The sequence below is a fragment of the Rhinolophus ferrumequinum genome, chromosome 5 (genome assembly GCF_004115265.2).
Source record: "Rhinolophus ferrumequinum isolate MPI-CBG mRhiFer1 chromosome 5, mRhiFer1_v1.p, whole genome shotgun sequence".
NCBI classification, from domain to species: domain Eukaryota; kingdom Metazoa; phylum Chordata; class Mammalia; order Chiroptera; family Rhinolophidae; genus Rhinolophus; species Rhinolophus ferrumequinum.
This window is the reverse complement of record NC_046288.1, coordinates 45488559-45510492: the sequence shown is the minus strand read 5'-3', so window position 1 is coordinate 45510492 and position 21934 is coordinate 45488559. Positions and strand designations below refer to the sequence as shown.

The following is a 21934-nucleotide window of genomic DNA, read 5'->3' as shown; positions in this document are numbered from 1 at the left end:
TATCATTGATGAAGTCTGTTGTGTGTTTTTGTTTTTCAATGACTCTAAAACGGCTTTACCTTCAAACATGAACTTAAATTTTGCTTCTAAGGAACAGTGACCAAACTAAGCAAAGATGAGAACAAAGCTGAAATTATTTTTCCTATGTGACATATTTGATATCCAATGATGGAAGATTAAAAACTCTGAATCAAAATGAGTTATGTTTTACATGCTCTTACTGTGAGCCAAGAACCTAATTTTCTTTTAATCTAATTGCTTTTCTGAGACTCAAAGCCAGCTTTGATCCAAGAGCTTTTTGATAAAGGTGCTTTCCCACAAAGAAGAGGCTTTTCTCACTGACTAAATTACTCCCACTAACCTTTGGCATTCTGAAGTTGTGACTTATAAAATTAAATGTAATAGTAAGAAAGAGTTAATAAAACATCTATAAATTTCTGACTGTTCTAAGATATAAATAAATGTGGCCTAAGTTTTAAATACCAGCAAGAAAAGATAGATTAGATCATATTACAAGTAAAACCTTGAGAATAATACATTGGTAAAAATAAGAGCAGGAATAATATTTTTTGCAGTAATGACAGATAACAGGTTATTATCTTATGAAAAGCCTATACAAATGATCAGAAAAATATTAAAGTCCCTATTGTAAAAAGGAAAAACACATTCAAAGAAATTTTGTATAAGAGAAAAACAAACAGATTTTTCACATATGGAAAGATTTTCAACTGAACTAATCTCCAATAATCCAATATTCAGATTTGTATTTTATACAAATTTCAAAAACAATGAAATATCATTTTACAACATTAAAGAAGAAGGAGTACCAAATATTAACAAGTTTGTGAACTGGGGGTTTACCTTTCTGGCAGCACTGTAAATTACATAAAGCAATTTTGAAACAAACAAATAAAAAAATTTGTCTACCTTCTTCAACCTAATAATCCCACTTCTGGTCATCTATCCTAAGGAAATATTCCAAAATATGATACTACCCTAGGCACACAGATCTCCAAAACAGTCCTATATATGATAGTAAAACCTGAGAGCAAGCATATATTATATATAATTGTGGGGGAAAAAACAGATAACTAAATCATGTGACCTAAAGGAAAACTGTACAATAAATTATAATTATGAGCAATAGGTAATAATGTGGAAAATGTTTATAATAAAATGTCAAATGGTAGAGAGTGATTACATATTACATGAGCATTATGACTTCCATAATCTTTACAAATAACTATCATATAATAAAGAAATGGAAGCTAAGGCTCCAGAATCTTGGCAGTGGTTGAGCTTGAATAATGAGATTGAAAGTGATTTTGATTTATTATTTTGAATTTAAAAAATGTTTCTTGGTGTCAATATAAAGGTTTCAATAAAATATTTAGTGTGTTTATACTGGTTTTCACTCAATCATATGACATTTTTTACTACCATTTTAATAACTGTATTTATTTTAGAAATTTCTCATTTTTAAATTTGTCTCATATTCATGTACATTTTTTAAGATGTTGATCTTCATACTGTATTAATTACTAATACACCACGTTTTTTCTAACTGGTTAGTGTATATTCTGGTAGGGATATAATACAGCAAACCTTTAAAACAAACTATTTTACTAAAAATGAAAATCAATATCGCTGTTCCTCGGAAGAGACTCAGCCAAATACATCTGTGGATTGGTCATTCCATGTAAATTTACTTGGCTATGAGGCCTCAAATGCGAGAAGAGCACTATTACTTGATTATTTTTCAACAAGAAGTAAGTGCTGTGAGAGCCAGCTATTTATAAAGCAAAGATGGGAAAATAATAGGACTGCGTGGGCCTGTGGAAATATCAACTACTACTTGGTTTGGGAAATAAATATAAAGGGAATCTAGTGTGACTCAGAAGAGTATTTGACACCCTTCAGCTGATTTTCACTCACATAGACGTACACAATCTGCCCTTACCTGGTCTGCCAACTGCCAACATTTTGCCTGGGGAGGTATTATCACAAATATTTCTGAAGTTAATTTTACTTTCTTTTTATTCCTCTAAGGGGTCTTAACCCTTTACTCTGTTGCACTGGTTTCCTTTCACTACCAGAAGGAAACCACATCAACAAGTAAATCTATTTTTGAGCTCTTGAGGCAACATATTATCACATAAATATGAACTGTAATATATTTTAGGTAAAGTTATTTTTGCAAACACACATTACTATCTGAACTTTTTATCTATGGTTGCTTTTAAATATTAAATATGATATCACAACTATACAAATGTTCATTTAAGGGAAGTAAATGTATACAGAATCTTAGTATTCTAACTATGCCAATCAAATTTTAGTTTCGCAACCCTACTGACTAACTGAGGTGCTTTAAAAAAATAAGCAAATAATAAAACATTCTTAGACTTTACATCAGATCTGCTGAATAGAATCCAAAAAGGGATGGTACAGGAGCAAATCTAGGAATCTACATTCATTTAAAGGCTACCAAGCAAAATTTGAGAACCTCTGCTGTAATCACACATGCAGAGATTTCTATTCTCTGCATTTCACCCACGTGGTCCACAAACCTACGCAAGGTGTTACAGTGGAGCAGCCTGAAGTCTTACAGTTGTTACAGGTAAGTTTCCCATTAAGTCATGTGAGTACATACAATGTACCTGGGCTAGAATCACTAAACAGTAACTCTACATAGTGGAGAACCTCAAAACAAGGAGCCATGGGTTAGAGTGAAGAGCCTACTCTAATGAAGGCTAGCTTGGATTCAGATTAGATCTCCCATGTCAGAGAACTCTACAGTGGGGTCGACCAAATATTTCACATGTAAGACTCCTTAGAGAGCTACACAAATGTTAGCAAAGCAAAGAAAAAGCAATAGTCGCAACAGGTAAATAATGACACACCTAGAACTTTCTGCTCTCTTTTCTGACCTAACACACTTATCCTTAAAAAGAAACAGGGGGACATTTACCTCAGAGTCAGTCCATGACTCACATCCTCTCCCCTCCATATTATTTTTGCCTCAGTTTCAGGGCACACTGGGGAGAAGGGAGAATATACAATTTAAATTAAATTGGAGAGTTTTAACTAAATTTTAATAACAAAATATATTAGAAAAAAATAAAAATACTATACCAATGGCATTAAAGCATTACCAGAGCTGAAAATATTAATTGGGAAAGGAATTCAGAATGACATCCTAACTACAGTAAGATTACTCAAAAAATCAAGATGTGTACTAACGCAGCCTACCTGGGAATGAGCTTACTCTTTGGGGAATCACACCACAATTAGGCAATACTCTATTAAAAATCTCTAAGACTTTTCACATGGCTTGTTTCTAAGTCTACTCTCCCTTATGCTGTCATTGTTTCATTGTTTACTGAATTCAAGCATAGCAACTTAATCCCTGCTGCATGTATTGTAGGATTTAGCCCATGCTCCTTTTGTATCCCAAATCTGTCACTTATCTTGTCATTTTTTTTTAATCTCTTTTTGCTTTAACTTGCAAGTTTCATATAGGCTCCCTCAATATCTTTTTGGGTGGTAAAGATTTCAAACCAATAAGATGAAGTTCAGGCAAGAGAGCTGAAGCTTTAAACAAAAGGAGTCTTCTTTCACTTTTATATGCTAATATGGTACTTGAAGGGTAAAGGCCCACATTTCCATGATATCCTATTACTCTCACTTGATCAGCATATAACACTGCAGTTAAAAACTGGATTCTAGCGTCAGAAGGGCTGGGATTCAAATTATCCCTCTTCTACTTGCTAGCCTGAGTTTACTCTATATGATAATAATACCTATTTCATAGGGCTGTTGACAATATTAAATGAGTTAAGAACTATCAAATACTTAGAAGAGTGTCAAGCACATAATAAGCTTTACATAAATAGTAAATATTTTTACTAAATGATGAGTAATCTTGTCTTGCTAGAGTCCAGATACATGATGTTGGCTACAGTTGTCTAATAACCACATCCTATATCATAAACAATCAAACAAACAAATGAATAAGGCTTATCTGATGTAGCTTACATTTAGTTAAATCAAGCTGGATTCTAGTTATTATTTTTTCTAATAATTTCTTACAGATTTGTCTGAAAAATTAGTCATCTTCAATTTTTTGAGAGAATACATATTTATTTAAATGGCAAAAATGATATAAAAGTGCATCAATTATATAAATAAACCAATTATGCTAACCTTTTAAGATACATTATGGCATTCAGCACTTATTCTGTTGCTGTACTTTTGTAAAGATGTTTAAAAAGAAAATCTTTTTATTAACTTTCATAATATTAATATTATTAAATATTAATATTTATATATAATATTAATAATAACATAGCACCTCTCGCAAAGTATTGCCAGTAAGACAGAAAACAATTCTAATACATTTGGTGTAATTTAATACATTTGGTGTAATAATATTCTATATAAATAACTGCAGGGGAGACACTGTTAAAAGATCAAGCCTTTCTGTATCTAAAGATCATCTTCCTGTGGGTTGTATCAGAGCAAAGAAGAAAATTTGGAAACATTTAAATATTAAAAAGCACCACTGGAATTTTTCAGTGAAGAGAAAGTACTGGTTAAATGGATGCAATGGTAGCCAGTGAAGAGCTGAGATAATCAGCATGAACAAGTTCCTAGGGCCAAAATACAGGTATGGAGGAAAAAAAAAACATACAGAAAATGTAAACTACTGTACGAGTATAAGATTATTTTATTTATGAAAATTATGTTACACTAGAGCCCTACCAGTACAGGGGCAAAATTGATTTTTGATGGCCTATCAATACATACTATGAAACAAAAACAAAGAAAATGACAATAAAATGAGAGTCAGATATTAAGATGGCCAGGGATATGGGAGAAGAAAAAAATGCAAGCAATAAGGTGAGAATCAATCACTGCATGTGGATTTAGGCTCTAAGCTTCCTGGTGCTATTTTTTTTTTTTTTTTTTATGACATGTACATCATACTGCTCCTTCTACCCCTTGTCCCTCTGCTTTTTCTTTCTGAGTAAAGTTAAGTCACAACTGTGTGAAACAGTTGGCCTAGGCTTTAGACTATAGAAACACACAAGCCTATTAGTTGATTTGGTTTTGGCAATTTATATAAACTGTATCCTAATTATAAAATTAGAAAAATCAAAACTGATGACATATTCACGCAATTTATCAGTGTGAATTTTTTGTGTTATTTCTGACATATGTACATATAAAATAATTGCACTACCAAAGAGAAAAAGTTGTGAATGGCCTGTAAATAACCCAGGCAATCATTAAATGTCATTGCTCAGCTCAAGTCAGGGAAATGAATTTCAAAAAAAGTATGTTAACTTGGTTCCAGAGATTCAGATAGGAGTAAGAAGAGTCCAAAGAAAGAATCCAAGGCACTGAAATCAATATTGAAGTATAAGGCATTTCAATAAGCAATAAAATATCTAAGGAATTTTGTTTTCTTATGTATTATTCTAAAGGTGGTAGTTTGCCTTGAACCCAAGTAATTCAATTTAATGGAGCCTCAAATTCCACAGGTTGACATGTAGATGCAATATGCAGAAAAGAGGAAGAACAAGTAAAGTTTGTTTTGATGTCTGATTCTACATGTCCATTGTGCTAGTAAAATGGTTGGGTTTAAGCAGAAAAGGAAATATGAATAATCAAATATCAGAAATATAAAGACATTTCCATTACAGACCATTGAAACAGTTGTTAATATTATGTTAAGAATTCCTGGAAACATATTATTGCATCTTTTTTTTTTTTCAAATCATTCAGTATTAGTAACAAATCAATATTTTGAAATATTAGTACACCAGTATTTTCACACATTTTGAATTTTAAAGCCTCTTACTTCTTAACATAAAATTTGTTTTTAAAAAGTATAAGATCCACATGATCATAATACAAGCATTTTTCTCAATTATAAAGAGGTACTTATAAGTTAAACTAGACTATTTCCTTCAATATGAATTCTTTGTAAAAATTCATGCATTTATTCATGCATTGATTAAAATTGTTACAGCCAAAGCTACAGCTAAACCAAACTTGTTAATATGTATTTATATACTATACTTAGTACATAAAGCTTTCAATACCTATTATTTCATATGATAAATATTAATGCATGATTTTAAATAAATGTTCTATATTTTAGGCCAATATACAGTATTTTTATATAATCAATAAATTGTTCCTTAAAAAAATATCAAATAAATATTAGACATTTAGGAGCTGGCTTTCCTTTTGTCTTGAATAAGAAATTTATGTGTCTATTTCATATATATGCCTATGTATATGTGTGTGTGTATGCACACATATACACATACACACAGAGGAATCTATAGAGGCATTCTATAATCAGTTATTATGCAGAGTGCTCTCCTTGTTAATCTTCCAGTTGGCCTGTAACTGTTCAAGGCTATTTTGACACTTCACAGTTTGCAATATCAAATGGTATTAGTGTCAATTAAACAAATGTAAAAATAAAAACAAAAGCAAACAGCAAAAAGTTTCATGGGAGTTTTAATAGCAGCGTGTTTCATAAGTGATGCAAAATTAGATACCCAGAAAATATGCAATGAATGCTGTAGTCCTGTAATAGCAATTTGTTAGAATTTCATCTTGAAAGGGGGAATGTCACAATATTTTTTATTGAACCATGTGAAGCATGCTGAGAAAATTTTACTTCATTGATATATGCTTCCCTGAATTCTATGTCAGTTCAACACTTAGCATTCTTATAGTTATTTATTTAAAAGTTGTTGCTCACCCACCAAAGAAAAGTGTTTTTACATTTTGATGGTTACTTATAGATAACGTCACTCATTAGATGTCCTCCAAGAATCATTCACTTAAAGGCAACTCTGACTTTAATGCAATGTCTGCAACTTTGGGGTATGCTTTCTTCATGAGCAGGACTCAACGTTATATTAATATTCCTTTCACTTTGAAGACATGGAAGACAGAAAAACTTATCTGTTAAGTTCCATATGAATGTTGGTATCTTTTCACATGGCACAATTCCGATGTTCCCCAAAACTATACTGAACAATGTTAGATATCACAAAAATTCTATCACAAGGTCTAAAGGAAACTCCAGGATGAAAAGAACCCAGTCTATCAGGCTATTCTGAAATAATCTCTCTATGAAAATGTCCTGCACAAATATAACCCAGGACTAGATATCTCCAGAGGTGGAGAATTCGCTACTTCTTGAGGTAGCTCATTCAAGAACCAATGATAAAGACTTATTCCTCACGGTAAGTTCAAGTCTACCTGATGACAACTTCATCCATGAATCCTAGTTCTTGTCTCTGCAATGGCACATTAAAGTTCCAGTATCTTTTTCCATGAGAGCTCTGCCAGTATTTGGAGAAAATAGTCAAAAATGTTTCTTCTCCAGTCCAAACATCCAGCACCTTCAGCAAGGTTCATATATTGTGTGATTCACAGACTCACTCTGTGGTGTATTCTGCTCCATCCAGGGTCCAGGTTATCAAATATTTCTCATAAAGTATGGTCTGACATAAAAGAAGGGCACTAACACCTGATCTGCTTCAGACACACGAGCTCTCATAACAGCTGTAGCACATTTTAATTATCCACTGTACAAAATACATCTATCTTCTTCAAACCACCTTTATGTACACCACTTTCAGCTAGGTTTGGTCCTTGTTTACTTTTTGATAACTATGGCTCATTATTTCCTTCTCCCTGGAATTATTTTGATCACAAAGCCACACTCAACTCTAAACAATCTGCATACGTTATAAGGAAATTTGTAAAATGTCCCAATGATCTCCTCAACCCTGATACAGATGACAACTTGAAAGTGACTGAGTATTCCAAGAACAAATAATCCTTTCAGGAAAAGTACAGGTTGGTTATCAACTTGCTTAGGGCTCAGTGAATATAAAAAAATGGAAAAGTATGATTCTTGGACAAAAGCACAGAAGATATACCTCTATTATAAAGACAAAATAATCTTTGATATAAATAGCTCCTTTCATATTCTAGTTCGTCATTACAGGGCTAAAGTAAGAATGCTAACATTTAAATTGCTAAATTCCATTCCCATATGATCAACAAGAGCAAATACTTTTTTTGTTTCTAAAAATTTGAGATTTCTCAGTACTAAGTGGATTTTAGGTTACTAAACTTCTATATTAGTAGTTTCTAAAATATTCAGTACAAAACACAGTTGACTTTAAGAGAAACCTATCTAATTCTATATATAGATTACATTAATATCCTTATTAGACAATATTTTATTCTTAGAATATACTTTATTTAATTTGAAATCCTTTTCTAAAAGATATTAACTTTATTTAAACCTGAAAAACTGATACATGGGAAAAAATTAAATAATATCAAATTACCCGATCTGGACTTTATTTACTTGGATTGCCTCCAAGGGAAGTTAGGAGGCTTTCACATTAAGTCTCTGTCCTTTCTAGGCTCTGTAATCTTCACTTAAATGCTTCACACCTATCTAACCCCATTTTGATGGTCTTTCAAGTTCTGTGAAACTGATTTCAACTGACATTAAATTCATTATAGATACAAGGTGGATAACATAATCTTGAATGCATTGTTAGTTTATGTTTACTGATAAGTAAGCAGCAAGGGAGGATTGCTTGAGGAATAAGTAGCTACCCAAAGTCCTAAATATACTTGTACTTCTTGATCCAACCGGGCAGCTCTATTTCGCTCTGCAACTTCTCATAAACTGCTTTTGCTGAACTATGTTTTGCCATGATGCCATCAGAGGTTATACAAGAAACAGTCCAGGAAATTCAGTGTAGTATCTGATGAATGTTGTTGAGAATAATTTTATTATATTAGATAGTGTCTGAGAGAGCCTCTCCACTTGTAAAAATTATAATCTGCTATTAGTACTGGGAACAATTTTTCATCTCAAAGAATAATTGGTTGTTTTTATTTTATGGGCATCATGAATTGTGTAACTGATTAGATTTCCTCTTTGAAATTGGCTACTAGAAAACTAATACCTAAATCCATGACCCACCTGTGGTAAGCATAAAATATGCATTTTTTGTCTCATTTTATGTTTCATTTTTAAATCCAATTTTATTGTCTTGCTTGCTTGCTCTCTCTTTTAATCTTCACTTCATATGTGTAAGTCACTTTATAAGAAAGGAGACCAATCTATTACTGAGCTAATAAATTAAAATACGATTTTAATCATCACAGAAGCAACAGAGTAAAAGGAATAGTAAAAACCAGGAAATGTGGCTCATAGATTCACAAAATATCTTTGACACTCATATTTTTCATCTCTAAATTATGGTAAATAATACCTAACGTATTTGTAGTTGTTCTTATTACCAAATAAGATAACACATATAATATACAGAGTAAAAATGTTCAATAAAAAATATTATAAATATTATATTTCATTAACATCAAGGACAAGGGATATATGGGACTGTACCAATTACCAAAAAGGATAAATAAATTAATTATACTTATGCTCTCTTCCTTTGTTTCCCTTGATAAAATTTAGTAGCTGAAATAAACAAGTTTATCAAAGGAAATGTCAGAAGTTAAGGGAAAGAAGATAAGACAATAAGAATTAAGATTAATTTATTATAATGCCTCCAGTAAAGTATTTAGAAACTTGGAAAATAAATGTCAATCAAAGTGCTATTTCAAAAATACTCTTTCACCAGCATTAATCAAATATTTAAAACAAAATAATAATCCTAAACTCCAAGGAGGCACAAAGCAGGCTGTTTCCTTTACAATGCCTTGACTTTTGATAAGCCTTTAAAATATTTTCTATTTCTCAGAGTAGAAAACACACACAAGAAATTTACATTCATCAAGATAAGAAAATGCAAAACTAAGTTATTTACTATAAAACTGTACATTTTTTATTCATTTTAGCATGCATTTAATTAAATTCCTCAACAATCGAATAGAACCAAGATAACTGAGAGAAAAAATATTCATGCACTATTTGTTGCCTTTATAAAAATTAATCTTCAGTCTTTTATTTACATTTTCTTAAAAATTTAATTTTCCACCATGCAATTATATGAAGGTAAAATGAAGGATTTAAGGATCATTCATTGTGCCAGCTTTCCTTAGTTTATCTTTCTATGTAATATTTGAGATGAATTGTGAAAACAGAGCATTTAAAAATCAACAAAACATTTTCTACCAACAAAATGGTTGTGATTCAGTCCATAATTCAACAAAACTAAGTATGCTGTCCTTTGCAATGTTATGGTGCCATTTCTCCCAATCCATTCCTTTCTTCATCCATCAGACTATATTTGGGATTTGTGGGGAACATAATAAATGAATACAATACGGTATAAATCTGATGAGAAGGTCTCATAAATTGGAAGACACTAAAGAAACCCGAGTCTATATTAGAGAAAAGAAGATTAATATGAAAACGAACACGTAAGCATTATTTGGAGTATCCTTGTGATATTTTCAGTCAGACAGAGTTCTAGAAGTTAGAAAGACATCAAGCCCATAATTGGCCAAACATATAAAAGACTGAATTCAAAATCGAGTCCATTAATTAGCGATTCAGTATGAATTGAGTTCCTAGCTGGTAAGATTAAAAGAAACTGACATTAACCCAATGTGTCCAGACACTAACATACGCAATTATGCCTATCCTCCTCCATCCTAAAACACATGAGTCATTGCTTAGGTTAACTCACTGGCTAAATATTATTTCCATGTCAGTTAAATCTCAGAAGGTGTCTTAGGGGGTGAACTTATGCTCTGTGAGGGATAGAGTGGAGTACAGTCCCCTTCTTATCCATCGACAATGGTCTGGATTACTGGAAAGACAAAGGTGGAAAATTGTATGCAGCCATTATACATAATGTATAATCAAATGTTTAACAGTGAATATGGCAATATCGTGCTATTCAAGAATGAAAAAAATATATATTTGTTGTTATTTGCAGTTGCCTTTCCTTTTCAAAAAGGAAATAATTTCCATATTATTGCTTTCCATATTCCTGAGTATCAAAGGAGCATTACTTAATCAACACTATGTTTGGATTCACATGAAACTACCACTTTTGTATATATGAAGATTTGCTAAGTTTGTAATCCTGCCTGTTATGTTTTTATTTTTTATTAAATTTATTGGGGTGTCATTGGTTAGCAAAATTATATAGGTTTCAAGTGTCCATTTCTATCATACATCATCTCTGCATTGCACTGCGTTTTCACCAATCAGAGTCACTCGTATATGGTGATGGGGGGAGAACGGACTGCAATTCTGCCTTTTAGCATTACCACTTTGCTCTGATGGATGCTACCATTTAAAATGGGCACACGAGGTTTGTTAGATGTCTGCAATTCTCCACTCTCTCACATAGTTTTAGTATATCCTTAAACTACACACTTACTTTTTCCACACTGGTTCCCTTTTCTGTTTTTTTTTTTTTTTTTTTTTTTTTTTTTTTTTTTTTTTTTTTTTTTTTGCTTCAGTCATCACATAGAAGCTCTTTGTACCTCATGCTATCACTCACACGGCACATACAACTCCTAGCAACTTGTATTACTCCAAGTATTTCAATGTTGGTTGTCAATGAATGCTCCAGGGTTTTCTTATTAGAAATAGTTTCACAAAATCCAACATAAATGTAGACATATGAAACTGATCAAATATTTGAACAAACGACATGTAAGAAAGGTATCAGGTAAAAAGGCTGAACTATATGTTTGAATCAAAAAGCATTTATCGCATGCGTACTACACATATACCAGTTGCTAAAGTGTTGAAGTGTGCTTCTAAAGAGAAAAAAAAATGGGTGGCATTGGAACACATCTCAGAGGCTACGGAGGATAGAAAGCTAAAGACAGTAGAGTATTGTATGCCTGATCATACTAACACAAAGTAAAACATTAGCAAATGTTTTTATTTAGTTAGTCACTGTCCACTGCTTTAAATATATTAAAATAACTCTCATAACCACCTTGTCAGTTAAGTAGCAATATTAGGCTCTTTTTGTAAATTATGAAATGGGGGTACAGAGAAATTGATCTATTTGCCTTAATTGCCACAGCTGGGAAATGATGGATCCAGTATTTAAACCAGGCTAACTCCGGTCTGCTTTGGCACTGCAGTCATGTCTATTTAATCCATGTGGGAAAGTAGGCAGCTGTCTATACAGCATAAGCTACAAACCTGCTAGAGTAAGGTTGGTCTGAATTGAAATACCCTACAATATTGATTATCTGATGTATCTAAGACAATACTCTTCAACCCTGGGAAAAATAAGACTGATTCATAAAATACCCAGTAAAAATATAAAAGTTCAATAGGTGAATGACTTGGATGCAAGTTAAAGTTTTTCATTTTGTTAGTATTAGTCCTAAGCGAATATATATATATGTGTGTGTGTGTGTGTGTGTTTGAGCGTGTGTGTGTGGCCATATATATATATGGTAAGACAATTAAGTTTGCTAACTCATCCTACAAAAAGTGCTACATACCTCATTACTGAATATCACTACAGTCAACTTTGAAGTACTCCCCTTGGGAAGCTATGCACTGACGCCAGCATCTAGTCCACCCTTTAAAGCAATTTTGGAACTCTTTCTGGAATGGCCATCAGAGCTGTTGTCATATTACCCTTGATGTCGTGAATGCCATCAAAATGTCTTCCTTTCAATATTTCCTTTATCTTCAGGTAAAGAAACAAGTCAGTTGGGGCCAGATCAGGAGACTAGAGAGGGTATTCCAATACAGTTATTTGTTGACTGGCTAAAAACTCCCTCACAGACTGTGATGTGTGAGCTGGTACATTGTCCTGATGCAAGAGCCATGAATTGTTGGTGAAGAGTTCAGGTCGTCTAACTTTTTCACGCAGCCTTTTCAGCACTTCCAAATAATGAACTCGGTTAACTGTTTGTCCAGTTGGTATAAATTCATAATGAATAATCCCTCTGATATCAAAAAAGGTTACCAAAATTGTTGCAACAAGTTCGTGAACTTAATTGTCAAACCTCGTGTGTGTGTGTGTGTGTGTGTGTGTGTCTGTGTGTGTGTGTGAGATATATATATATATATATATATATATATATATATATATATATATAACTCAATTATGTTTCTGTGCTCATGTTTGACATTTTTTGGCAAAGTTGTTAATTAAATACAAGTTATCCCTGATTAATGCAGTGTGAGCTGTTCCTAGAGTACTATAAATAATACAGTGATTAAGTGCCATATCTGAACCACGTGCCCTGTAGTACACTTCAAAGATGGATTTTCTTGGTTGAGTTTGCTGTTGTCTACTTAATAATCAAACTCATGCGGAATAGTCATCTGCGTTATTTCTTTTCTTCAGAAAACTATATTTAAATTATTTGATAAAGGATACTTGTTTTGCTTGATAGCCAAGAAAAGTCCTGCAATTATTATAATAACCTCAAAGATTCTGCTTAATTCAGCACAACTGAAAATTTAACTGCCTTACTAAAGTGTTTCATAACTAATTAAAACTTAATTTTGCTATTAAAACTATAATTTTGTCATGGAAATTATGTTTTACTCTCATTTAAATTATTTTATTTCTAGTAAATAGTTAATAATAGTCATTAGCTCCTCTCTTTACAAGCAACTTTTGAGTCCTTGCTTACTTGTAGGAGTATGAAACATAATTCTTTTCATTATCACAACTGCCAGCATAAGTGGACAATTTTTTTGTTAAAATATTAGAAAGAGCTAGAAATGTGTCCCTATATTTTCATTCAGCTCAAGAGAACATTATTACCATGTAGAAATGGCAAGGCAATAAAATGTTAAATTGACTCACATATTGGTCTTGAGACTTTCTTTCCATATTAATTAAGTTGTACTTTTTTTGTTATTTTAATATACTTTTAAAGATTTTTTAATTAAAGTTTATTGGGGTGACAATGATTAGTATAGTTACATAGGTTTCAAGTGTACAATTCTATGATACATCATCTATATGTCACATTGTGTGCTCACCACCCAGAGTCAGTTCTCCTTCCATCACCATATATTTGATCCTGTTTACTCTTCTACCACCCCCCCTACCCCGTTACTCTCTGGCAACCACTAAACTATTGTCTGTGTCTATCAGTTTTTGTTTCTTTGTTTATCTTGTTCCTTTGTGTCTTTCAGTTTTATATCCCACATATCAGTGAAACCACATGGTTCTCGACTTTTTCTGTCTAACTTATTTCACTTAGCATAATAATCTCAAGATCCATCCACGTTGTCACAAACGGTACTATTTCATCTTTTCTTATGGCAGAATAGTTTCCATTGTGTATATATACCACAACTTCTTTATCCATTCATCTATCAAAGGACACTTTAGTTGTTTCCATGTCCTGGCCACCGTAAATAAAGCTGCAATGAATAGCAGAGCACATATATATTTATGGATAAATTATTTTCAAATTTTTGGGGGTATATATCCAGAAGAGGAATTGCTGGGTCATATGGTAATTCTATTCTTAATTTTTTGAGGAACCTCCACACTGCCTTCCCTAGCGGCTGCACCAGTCTGCATTCCCACCAACAGTGAATGAGGGTTCCTTTTTCTCCACAGTCTCTCCAACACTTGTTATTATTTGTCTTGTTGATATTTAAAGATTTTTAAAGTGTTCCCAAGTACTACATTTTTGTTTCTTATGTATCACTGGTCATAGGAAATTTCTTCCAGTTTCTCTCTCTAGTCATTTTCATGAGCAGTTCATAACTACCAAGAAGTTTATCACTACCAAAAGTTTGCAACATTATTTATAAAGCCAATTTACTTCATCCAGAGGAGTTGATCATCTTGCCATATAACATTAGGATCACAGAGTATTCAGAGCATTGTACAGTTCTACATAAAATACCCCAAAGAATATAGAAAAAAAATGGAATACATGGTCTCATATGTATCTCACAGATGGACAGGAAGAAAAATAGTGCAGTTCCTTTGCAGAGAGGATAACCTTGGGGGCTCTTTTTCCACCCATCATTGCCAAATCCTGGTTGAGAAAATTTTATGGTAGATTACCTGAAATTAATTAATTTTATCATGGATCAAGACAGACTACTAGAGAATTATGAACTTGTACCAGACCATTTGGGCTCCTATTGAATTGTTTTTGTTTTTTGTTTTTTAATTCAATTTCAGAAACAGGATGTCACAAGATATTCAAATGCTATCTGCCATAGTAGGTAATATTACCTGGGACAATTCAACTGAAGTTGTTTTAACACTACTTCAAATGCAATGGTTGTTCCAAAGGCTGGACAATTATTTTCAGTGCAACTTCTTCTTTTCAGTCTCTCTTCTTCAATATTATAAATCTTCTACTTTAATTAGTTTAATTAATTATGTTGTTTCTCTTTTTTGCCTGTTGAGAACAGATCTGTAGCTCATCTCTATCAATATCTCTACTCAACATCTCTGTACTAAGTTTATTTTGGCTTTGTAATTTAACTACCCTGAGTCTCTGCACCCAACTTTCATATTGTTTAATTTTATTCTAGAGTGTTGAACACTTTATTGAAAATTAGCTTTAAAGTTCTATGAAGGAAAATGGGATGTAAATAAAATTATGCATAAGAAGTATCACCCCCTCTGCTTAAGCATGTGCCACCAGAACATAGCACCTCTTCTCTTTTTCAATTCTCCATCATCTTCCCTACTAACCTCTTGCAGCCTTTCTGTCTTTAAATACACTATGGACTCAGATAATTCCAAGCTCCACCTCTCTCTGATTTCAACTCCCTCCTGCGTAATTGCCTAAACAACATGAAGTTTCTGCTTTGACTTCCTGTAGGCTTTAATTTCACCCCAAACTCACTCATGACCCATCCTTCCCCATCTCTGCAGACACCACTAAAATTTCACTTATTTGTTTAAAAAAACTGGCATTGTCCTTAACTCCATTTTCTTGCATGACAACGACTAGCCAGTCCATCCGTAAATCCTAGCTCTACGTATACAGTAGATTTAGGATTTGACCATTTCTCACCATTAAGGTGGCTACCCTATCCTCCAGTTTGAGCTCTCATCGTCTTTCACCTTGACTACAGCATGGCCTCTGTAGCCACGCTTCTACTCTTGGTTCACTATAATCTACTCTTTACATAGATTAATTATTTTTGATGAAGTTTCCACTGCTTGACATTAAATAAAATACATTTTTGATTATGTTCTAATTCTACAACTAGTATGTAAGTTATAAGCAGCCAGTAACTTTTCCTGTCTTTTTCACTCACTGCTGAATCCCCAGTGTCCAGAACAGTTCCTCACTTCCATGTCGTCCCTTTATGTGTTAAAGATAGACAAGAGAAGAACTTGTAAAAGAACTAGCAGTAGTCATTACACTTTAAACATACTTTGGCATCACAAAGAGTGACCAATGCAGAGGTGCCCAACAGATGCCAGCTTGTCCTCACTGTCTTGTCTGTGCCCAATTTTTCTATCCAAATAGTAGCACTAGTTGAAAAACAAACAGCAGCCTTAGGCCCACTCTGAGTCTCTTGACAGTAGAACAAGAGATGATAAAGATTACAGAGGCAAAAGCTTCTAACTGACTTCTCCATAAGCTGCATTTGCAATCCCACCTCAGCAACTGAACGTGCCTGGGCTTTCCTCCTTCTTATGTGACACCTCGTATGTCACCAATGGCAGTACTTTAGGAGGAATGACTGGTGAACTTATATCAAATTCTCTAACTCTCCCCTCCATACTTTCATTTCCCCATCTCCTCCCATAATTGTATCAGTTCTAACTCCTATGATATCTCTCTTCTCCCATTATATTGGATTCAAGTACTAGACATGCAGAAGGCCCTCATTAGGAACTTATTTAATTAATAAATATATAAAACACTTCACACAAATCCTAGCACATAAATAGCATTCAGTAAATATTACTTGTCATGATTCACATAATCATGATTAATAAATATAAGCAAGGTGAATAGGAGACACCGATGCGCTCAGAGGTGCCGTGCACAATATGGAGGCATTTAGAAACCAGCCACAGGAAAAGAAGAGATGCGACAGAAGAAAATCAAAAGCTGTTCTCATTCACTGTTTAAGGCTTAATATAGTCACTGGCAGAGAAATGTGTTCAAAAATATGCTCTGAGTGACTCCCCTGGCAGCTTCATCTCTTTGAAAAGCTATCATTTTCAGTTGATAACTGATTTACGTATTTATGTATTGTGTGAACAACAAAACGAGGAATTGAAATTAATTAGAGGCAAATCAAATATGAAAAAAACCGCTTTTATCCAACAAAAATTTGATGTATTTTACAAGTATGTGACCTTCCCTTTGATAGCACTGTTTAAAAAAATGTTAATAATTGGTCTTCCAGGATAAACAGACTCCTGTATTGAGTTGGAGTGTGCATGGAATAATCACAAAATTGCCATAAAATTCTTCGATTCTTTTCATTCTTTAATAGCTGCTGTGAGCATAATGACACCACTAGGTGTTGAGCCTTATTACTTGCATGTTTATGATAATAATTTCCAGAAGGATGCACCATATTCAAAATGAATCGATCCAATAAAGTTTATATTATAGTTTGGTGTTGTATATTGCTACCTAGAAAACTATGGTAGAAAACTGTCAAGAATGTGTCTCTATTCATAGCAGAATTCTATGAAGGAAAGTGATCTTCCCAGTGAATGACTTTCACGCAACTGATTTTTTTTTTTTTAAAGGAAGAGATAATGTTTTTTCAATGCAAACATCACTATAAAACCTAAGAATCGATTATATGGTAAAACTATATTTGAACCAATTCACATGTATAGTTTCATGATACTCCATGGTAAAGATTAAGAAACTCATGAAGCATCCTTTTACATATTTTCAAAGAAAAACTGTCAATTTTGAATCGTTCAAGTCATTAAAATAGGTATACTTTTAAATTTTCAGAATTTCTTTTCTGATGATTATTACGATTGATTGTATAAACACCATTACAATTAGTATCCTAAAATGGTGCTGGTAAAGCTTTTCTTCTTCAACTGAAAGCTGCTCTAAATAAACATTTATTCTTAGAGATGATCTTCCAGGTAAAAAGAAAGGAGGAAGATGTTTGGAAATTGTGTGCTACCTTCTTCCTCCCAAAGTTTGCTCATTCTCTTCTCTTTTCTGACTTCCACTCAACTCTAAGAAGCAACACAAAAGATGTTTCTTCCAAAGAGTCATTTCCTACTTGAACCTGTCACCAACACCAAACAGGACCAGGTATTTCTTCAGTCTGACCTCCAGCTCTTACAGCATTTGCTAATTTCACAAATATAATGTCCATGCTGTTTACATGTGTCTGCTGTACTTATTTTAGCTCTGATCTCACCAGGGCTGACATTCACTTGCCATTAGATGTTCACATTCTTTGATTCCCTACTTCTTGGTTCCCTCCCAAGGCAGTCAGATCCATATTGGCAGCTACAATTACTCCTAGAGGCAGAATACACATTTATTGAGCTACATGCATTAGAGGGTGTAAATCACATTCCCTTTTGCACGTAAGTTAAAAGCCCATTAAGAGACAATCACAGGATAAAGATAAACGGAGGATTAAAATATTAGCTTTATTACCGATAGACTGCTTAGAGTACAGGTTATGTGTGTGAACAAAACAGGCTTGAAACATGCCACACCTGAAAAGGACAGAACTGTCTATGTTGTCAAACGCATGAAGGACAACTGCATGCTTATCTCAAGTAGCAGTCACTGATGAAGCTCTTAAGCTCTCTGGAGATGAGTAGAAATACTCTTATCCTACAAAAGAGAGACAGAGACAGAGATGAAGAGAAGGAGACAGGGTGAGAGACAGAGGGAGAGAGAGAATATGCTTATATCTGTTTCTTCCTCCAAATTATTAACCAGATAATCTTTCTCCTCCGCTGGAGAGCACCGAGTAAAAGGTAAAGAGAAAGGCCCAGTATGTTACTGTTTTTGGACGTCTTTTCCTCATAGAAATTTGAGACCAGGGAAATGGAGGTTTCCCACTATCCGAACCTACTTAACCTGACATTTATGGTACCTTCACAAACATTAAACCAATGTCCTTTTGGAGGTGGGGGTAGATCCAAACTCCGTGAATGGTAGCATTATCCTCTAGTCAGAAATCTACATGTTGTTCTTGACATATTTTCTTCCTTGCTCTCTTCACAAAATCATTATCAATTTATCTCTACCTTATCTAATAATTAAACATCAAATCTGCTGCCACTTCTCTATGTCCAAGCTAACATCATATTTCTCCTTGTCCACTCATCTACTTACACAATCGTGCACTGTTAATGACAGGGATACAATCTGATGTAATAAGGGAATACAGTGTGTTCTCAGGTGATTTCCTCCTTGTGCAAACATCAGTATTCTTAGACAAACCTAGATGGTACAGCTTAATGCACACCTCGTCTATAGGGTACAGCCTATCACTCCGAGGTTACAAGCCTGTACAGTATGTTACTGCACCAAACTACCCAAGATTAAATCAAGCACAAGAGAAAATGATGCAACCCATAGAAACAGTAAACATAAGATGGATAAGGCCTCTGCCAGTGTAATAGTCAGTACTGTTCTACAACATTTTTTATAAGTAGAAAGAGTGCATGCTAAAATAACAAATATAGTACAGTAAATACATAAACCAGTAACAATCATTTATTATTATTATGTTCTGTACCGAATTGTACGCGCTCTATTTTTATACAACTGGCATCACGGTAGGTTTGTTTACACGAGCATCACCACAATGTGTGAGTAATGCCTTGTGTATGACATTATGATGGCTACAGCATCATTAGGCAGTAGGGATTTTTCAGCCTCATTACAGTCTGACAGGACCACTGTTGTACATATGGTCCGTTGTTGAGCGAAACATAGTACAGTGTATGAGTATCTTAGTGTTAGCCTTCTCCAATCATTACACTACAGCCAGAGTGACACTTCAAAAGATGCAAATAAAATCAGGTCACAGTCTGCTACTTCCACCCCATCCCTGTCCTGTCCCATCATCTTCAGTACCTTTCTCGTAATCTAATGTCTTTAATGGTTTGCTCTTCCCCTATCACTTGGCCTCATCTAATACCACACTCCATCTTACTCTGTCCACTAGCCACATTCACCAAATCCATTCTTGCCACTGGGGCTCCGAACATGCTTATCGCTATCCGTTATACGTAATTTTCAAATTTCAACTCAGTCCGTGCTTCCTCAGAGTAGCATCTCGGACCACCAAGACTACCTCTGAATCCTTCATCATACAATGTAGGAGTCCCATGTATTCCTCCTTCCTATCACATATAATGATCACAATTTTATGTTTCTGTTAATTATTGGATTTACACCCATCTTCCCCTTTTAGACTGTAGGCTCCACAATGGCATATAACGTAATTGTTCAATGCTATTATATCTAGAGCTTAGTACATAGGTGGGATTAAGAAAAAAACATTTGTTCAATTAGTGAATGAGTAATGATGAGCGTACCTTTACCTTTCTATTATAAGTACATACTCTACTAAAGTTTGAGTTCCTTGAGGGTAGGTTTTTTATACTTTCTGTACCTGAATTCTTATTTATATTTCATACTATACTATTTATTAAGTATTTACCAATCTTAATTCTATCAGCAACTGTTAATATGAAACAAAATAAATATTAAAAAGCATAAAAGATAATTAAGACATTTGTTCAAGACAATCTAATAAACTGTTTTTGGCATTATGTTTCAGAGTATGTTAGTTTCAAATAATTTTCATACGGTTTCTAAATTCTCTGCTACCTGTATTTTGAATTCTATATGTAGGATTTTAAAAGTATGAATAATGAATTTCAGATTCAATTGCTGTTATTTATGGGAGGATGATCATTTGTATTATTTTCCTTTTATCAAGTTAAAAAATTTATTTTCATGAATTATCACATTGTCATAAATAAACTAGTTGACAATTATTTTTACCATCTCTTTGAGCATTAAAGTGATGTATCTTTGCTGTGGAGTTTAATGCAATTTATGTACATGAGATAATGTACATGAAAGCAAGTTGCTAACAATAAAATGATGTAGGAAGGTGATTTACTGCTAATATCAACTATTTCTGTTGGGGTGTATTAGCAGTGATACATGTAAATAAAATATTAGGTTGAAAAGTTTATAAGTTAGAAACTGCTTTTTACTTGTAAGAAGTTATGAAAAACAATATTATAGACTAAGAGTGACTCATTTAATTTTGTCTTGCTGTTTCCAAATTAAAAAAGTAATTCAGGGTAAAAAGGATTCTCTGGCTATCCTAATACGCCTTCTGTCTGGGATACCCTGATGTAAACATGAATACAAATTTTTTTGTTGCTGTTATTTTTCTATGAAATAATGAAAGTTGAGATGTATCATCATGGCACTACAATCAATTCCCTGAGATTTTAAATCTATGCTTTAATTTTAATTATAAAATATGGTACTTATTGAGATCTTTTCCTATATAAATATCAGTATTGTTCCTAACCCTATAAATGGTTAACAATAAAAAGTAATGCAAAATCAAAACCAAAATGAGATACTACTTTACACCTATTAGACTGACTATTATCAACAAGACAAGTAATAACAAATTTTGGAGATATTGTGGAGATAAAGAAACCCTCCTAAATGGCTGGTGGGAATGTAAATTGGTACAGCCACTATGGAAAACAGTGTGGAGGTTCTTCAAAAAATTAAGAACAGAATTACCATATGACCCAGCAATCCCTCTTCTGGGTAGCTACCCCCAAAATTTGAAAACATTTATCCATAAAGATATATGTACTCCTATGTTAATTCCAGCATTATTCATGGTGGCCAAGACATGGAAACAACAAATGTGTCCTTCAATAGATGATTGGATAAAAAAGATGTGATACATATG

The 21934-nt window shown here is 33.4% G+C and overlaps 1 protein-coding gene across 2 annotated transcripts in view; it reads right to left on the bottom strand.

Annotated features, from left to right (window-relative positions):
• The window catches only part of GRID2 (glutamate ionotropic receptor delta type subunit 2), a 1348544-nt gene that overhangs the window by 1213166 nt on the left and 113444 nt on the right, over positions 1 to 21934 (bottom strand). The gene's annotated exons all lie outside the window — the stretch shown is intronic.